The sequence below is a fragment of the Somniosus microcephalus genome, unplaced genomic scaffold (genome assembly GCF_052327205.1).
Source record: "Somniosus microcephalus isolate GS21.2 unplaced genomic scaffold, FLI_Smic_1.0 unresolved_chr1, whole genome shotgun sequence".
In the NCBI taxonomy this organism is placed as follows: domain Eukaryota; kingdom Metazoa; phylum Chordata; class Chondrichthyes; order Squaliformes; family Somniosidae; genus Somniosus; species Somniosus microcephalus.
The window spans coordinates 53,345,033-53,350,868 of NW_028225179.1; the positions used below are offsets into that span (position 1 = coordinate 53,345,033).

The 5,836-nt window shown below is 43.3% G+C and overlaps 1 non-coding gene across 1 annotated transcript; it reads right to left on the reverse strand.

Moving 5' to 3' along the window:
- Window positions 1–1,133: 1,133 nt before the first annotated feature.
- trnat-cgu (transfer RNA threonine (anticodon CGU)) lies at window positions 1,134–1,205 on the reverse strand. Its single transcript has one exon. It is a non-coding gene; the product is annotated as a tRNA-Thr (tRNA).
- Window positions 1,206–5,836: the final 4,631 nt, after the last annotated feature.

Here is a 5,836-nt window from a genome sequence, read left to right on the forward strand (position 1 = left end):
TAGTAATGAGTAACAAGCCAGATTTATTCATCAGATTTAGCGTTCGTGAAACTGTATTTAATAGTGATCATAACATGTTCGAGTTCACCGCAATGTTTGAGAGGGAGAAATGCAAAGCAGCTACAAAGATTCTTCGTTTTGTCAAGGCCGTCTTCAACAAGACAGAGCCTGGCCACAATAAACTGGGCAAATCTGTTCACAAGTAAAACGACAGAAGTGGGAGGTGTTCTGAAATAATTTAAGATGAAATTGAATCAGTTTAAACATCTGAGGGGCAAGAACTTTACTGGCCAAAAAATAGGCATGGGCGGCTAGAGGTAAGAGACTGCATTAAAATAAAAGGAGAAGCAAACACAAATGCAAAACATTGCAGCGATCCTGGTGAATGGGAAAGTTACAAAGAACAGCAAAGGGTCACAAAGCAGATAGTAAGAGCTACAAAGGGGGAGTATGAAGAGAAAGAGACTGGTGAAATGGGCAGACACATGGCAGAGAAAGTTAACGTAGAGAAGTGCAAAGTGATATATTTTGGTCGGAAGAATGAGGAGAGGCAATGTCAACTAAATGGTAGAACTTTAATGGGGCCGATTATTTCGTTTAATTGGCTCCCTCTGCCGACCACTGGCCCCGAAACCACTCAGAATGCTCTCCCCTGCAATTAATTAACCAGCTCTAAATGGTACAATTTGAAAGAGGGTGCACGAACTGGAACACATGGGGTGTGCGCACACAAATCATTGAAGGTGGCAGGATAAGTTGAGAAAGCTGTGTAAACGGATTTGAGATCCTGTCTTTTATTAATAGCTGAATAGAGTATAAAAGCAAGGAAATTATGCTAAACATTTATAAAGCACTGGTGAGGCCTCACCTGGAGTATTGCGTTCAATTCTGGGCACCACACTTTACGAAAGAAGGCAAGGCCTTGGAGGGAGTGCAGATTCGATTTATTGGAATGGTACCAGGGATGCGGGACCTCATTTATGCAAAGAGACTGGAGAAGCAGGGATTTTTCTCTTTAGAGCAAAGAATGTCAAGAGGAGAGTTGAAAGAAATGTTCAAAGTTATGAATGTATTTGATAGAGATAAAAAGGAGAAACATTAAAAATGTTAAATTAAATGCGATAAATGTCCCGAGGCGTAGATGGGGGTCGAACCCATGCTCTTCGGTTTACGAGACCTACGCCTTACCACTTGGCCACTACGCCGTATGTCAGAGTTTAACTTGAGCTTCATTAGTACCGAACCCCGAATCATTTCAATGAGGTTGAAACAGAACAGGCACTTGTGCACAGAAATAAACTGAGATAGTGGAGCAGGCAAATAACAGCCTCATTTACATGAATCCTTCAATAAAACCTTTCAGATAATTAGAGAATCATACATCACAGAAGGAGGCCATTTGCCCCGTCGTGCTCTTGAAAGAGCAATCCAATTATTCCCAGCTCTTTCCCCATACCCCTGCAAAATTTTCCAATTCAAGTATTTATCCAATTCCCTTTTGAAAGTTACTATTGAATCTGCTTCCAGCACAATTTCAGGCAGAGCATTACAGATTATAATAACTCGCAATGTAAAAAAATGTTTCCTCATCTGCCCTCTGGTGCTCTTTCCAATTACATTCAGTTTGACTCCTCTGTTGTCCTCTGGGTGTTGCCAGGACTGGAGAATGTTGGCGTTGAGGAAAGATTGGACAGACTGGAGTTGTTTTCTTTGGAACAGGGGAGGCGGAGGGGAGACTTAATTGAGGGGTATAAAATTATGAGGGGCCGAGCTAGAGTGGATAGGAAGCACCTATTTCAGTTAGCAGAGAGGTCAATAACAAGGAGCCATAGATTTAAAGTAATTGGTAGAATGATTAGAGGGGTGTTCAGGAGAACTTTTATCACCCAAAGGGTGGTGGAGGTCTGGAATGCACTACCTGAAATGGTGGTAGAGGCAGAAACCCTCATCATATTTGAAAAGTACTTGGATATGCACTTGATGTGCCGTAAACTGCAAGGCTACGGACCAATAGCTGGAAAGTGGGATTCGGCTGGATAGGTCTTTCGTCCAGAGCCGATGGCCCTCCTTCTGTGCCGCAAATTTCTAGGGTCCTATGATTCTAACAGGTAGTGAGTTCTCCTAGGTGTCCTGGGCATATCTGTGTCCGAGAGCCAACATCACCAGTGGGATCTTGCTGTGTAGAAATTGGCAGCCGTGTTTTCATACATTACAAGCAGTGAGCACGCTTCAAAAAGTACTTCATTTTCTGTAAAGCAATTTTTTTTAAAACATTCGCCATTCATGCGATGTGGGGGTCGCTGGCAATACTAGCATTTATTGACCATCCCCAATTGCCCTTGAGAAGGTGGTGATGAGTGCCTTTTTGAACCACTGCAGTCCGTGAGGTGAAGATACCCAGAGTGCTGTTAGGGAAGGAGTTCCCGGATTTTGACCCAGCGACAATGAAGGAACGACAATATATTTCCAAGTCAGGATGGTGCATGCCTTGGAGGGGAACTTGCAGGTGTTGGTGTTCCCATGCACTAACTGCTCTTGTCCTTCTAGGAGGTACAGGCATCGGTTTTGGGAGGTGCTGTGGAAGAAGCTTTGGCACTTGTGTAGCGCGATTGTTACTTTCTACGTATCAACTCAAGCCTGAATGTTGTCCAGTTCTTGCTGCATGCAGGCCAGGATTGCTTCATTATCTGATGGGATGGGAATGGAACTGAACACTGTGCAATCATCGCTGAACATCCCCACTTCTGACCTTATGATAGAGGGAAGGTCTTTGATGAAGCAGGTGAAGATTAACTCCTGCAGTGATGTCCCGGTGCTGATATGATTGGCCTCCAACAACCACAAGCATCTTCCTTTATGTTAGGCATGTGTCCAGCAGAGGAGTTTCCCCCTACCCCACGTCCCCCGAAAGATTCCATTGACTTCAATTTTACTCGGGCTCCTTGATGCAACATTCGGCCTAATGCTATTTTGATGCTAAGAGCAATCACTCTCACCTCGCCTTTGGCCATGTTAGGATCAAGGGTGTAATGAGGTCTGGATCCTAGTGGTCCTGTCGGGACTCAGACTGAGCATTCGTGAGCAATCCGGACGTCCCATGGTCGTGAAAGCTGCTATAGGAGAGCGAGTTTTCTTTTTCACTATTTAAAAACTACTAACAATTGCGTGATGTTTATTTGTAGTAACAGATGGTCATCGGGCTGAAACCTTAACTCCAACTTCCTCTCCCCACAGACCCTGCCAGGTTGTCCCAGCAAGGCCCATTCATAAATGTTGATATTAAATAAATTGTTCCTTCTATCGTCATTAATGACTTAGAAAACACAATATAGAGCCATATATCCAAGTTTGCCGATGATACAAAGGTTGGTGCTACGGTAAGTCGTGTAGCCAGCAGCATATAATTACAAAGATATATTGATAGCTTAAGTGAATGGGCGAAACCGTGCCTGATGGATTTCAATGCAGGTAATTATGTCGTCATTCATTTTAGACCAAAAATGTAGATCGGAGTATTGATTACATGGTGCACAGATCGGAACAGTGGAGTTCCGAAGTTATTTCGGGTTCATGCACACAGACCACTAAAAGGTAGCAGTAAGGTACAGAAATAATCAAGAAATCGCACAGCATATAAGGCTTTATAACGAGAGGCTAGAATATAAAGGAGAGGAAGTTATTCTACAGCTAACAGATACCTGGTTCTATGTACAGTTCTGGGCACCGGCCGTTAGAAAGTATAGATTGACAATGGAGGGGTTGCAGTGCACATTCACCAAAACGTTACCAGCGCTCCAAGGGTTAAAATATGAGGAGCGATTACATAAACTGGGCTTCTACTTCCTGGAATTTAGAAGGTTGTAGCATTTGATTGAGGTTTTTAAGATTTTGAAACGAATTGATAAGGTGGATAGAGAGAAATCATGTTTAGCCGTTGGTGGCGGAGTCTAGGACAAGGGGACATAATTGTAAAATCAGAGGCAGGCCATTCGGGGAAGAAGTTAGGAAGCATTTCTGCACGTGAATGTTGGCAGCAGTGTGGAACTCTCTCCCACAAAATAGCAGTATATGCCAGCTCAACTAATAATGTTAACCTGAGATCGGTACGTCTTTGCTAGACATGCGTTGAAATGATGTGTTGCCAAAGCAGATGGATGGAGTTAAGACACAGCTCAGACAGGAATTCAGTGAATGGCGAAAAGGCTCAAGGGGCTGAATGGCCTCCTCCTGTTCCTATGTTCAGAACACCAATTATAAATGAAGAAACGCTGTCTTGAAGGGTGAATTATAAATATGGCACCATCCCTTGCAGAGATCAAATGACTTTTAATCCATTTCATACCAAAATTGGCTGGATGTTTTATTTTCAACCCTCGTTGCCTGAGCATCTACCAGAAGTGGGGTTCGAGCACACGCAAACACACTTCTATTAGAATGTAATCTAACGCCTTAAAAACTCGGCCATCCTGGTGATAGAATCCGTGCCGCGCAGTGCTTGAAAATTCGACAAATCCCTTGCAGACTCTAAATTTAGTTTTCAGCGCCGAGCAAACTACACGTCAGCATAATCTAAAAATGTGAGAGGATAAAGACATTTTCTAAAGCTACGGACGGTGAAAAGCTGAACTGCAAAAGCACAGCAGCTGGGCAAGTGATGCATTGAACTGATCGTGCGTAACTAAACAAGAACTCCCTCGGCTTTTAGCCCATAGACCATGTAACCCTCCCGTTCAACACCGAACACCTATGAAGGAATAATGTTAAAATGCACGTGAAACACTCAGGATCAGCAAGCTGTAAACTGAACCAGCGCTTAAAGGGTTAACACGTGAGGTGCAGAGTAAAATGATGTGGGGGGGCGATGGAGAGAGTGACGGAGAGAAGGTAATAGTTGGACGGATAAACAGTGACCCAATTAGAAAAGCTTACAGAAAGTGACTGAGGCTGAGTGAGACATACAGAGAGACTGACACCAGGAAATAAATACAGCAACAGAGAGAAATAGAGCGAATCATAGAGCGAGAAAAAGAGAAACATCACATTAAAGGTGAGAAAGTCGCTGCCGGCACGGGCGTGAATTGGAGACGTGACCTGCGGTTTACCGGTGAAAACACAAGGTCACTGAGGTAGAGGATTGTCGCATCATAGAACCATAGAATGGCGCACTTTCCCCACAGCCCTGCACATTGTTCGTCATCAAGTATTTATCCAATTCCCTCCTGACTATTGCATCAGCGATCCGATCTGCTTCCACCAACAGTTCAGACAATGAATTCCAGACCATAACTACCCTCTGAGTAATAAAAAAACTCATCGCCTCAGTAATAAAACAATCTAATCTCAACTCGCGTTCTTTTCCAATTAAATTAATAATTTAAACCTGAGATCGATAGTTTTCTTTTAGACAAGGGTACGAATGGATTAGACGTTCAAAGCAGGTGGGTGAAGTTAAGATCCAGGTCAGCCATGATCTCACTGAATGGTGGAATATGCTCGAAGAGTTGAGTGGCCCACTCCTTTTCCTATTTTCTGTCAATCGGCGGAGCACCTGCTGTAAATGTAGCAACGCTGCCTGGAAATGTGAAATATAAATATTGAAATTTCCTTTCCAATGATTACAATACTTCGATGAGTTATCACAATCGATAACATCCAACATTGGGGGGCTCAGAATTCACACGTAATGACGTACATTCAATCTTCACTCAGATCCCTTAACCACTCGGCCATCCTGGTGATATAAACAGCGACGCGCAGTTGTACACAATTCAACAAATTCCTTTCACGTCAAAATACAAATCCATTGATAATGCCAGTGATTTGAAAGCTGCTGTGG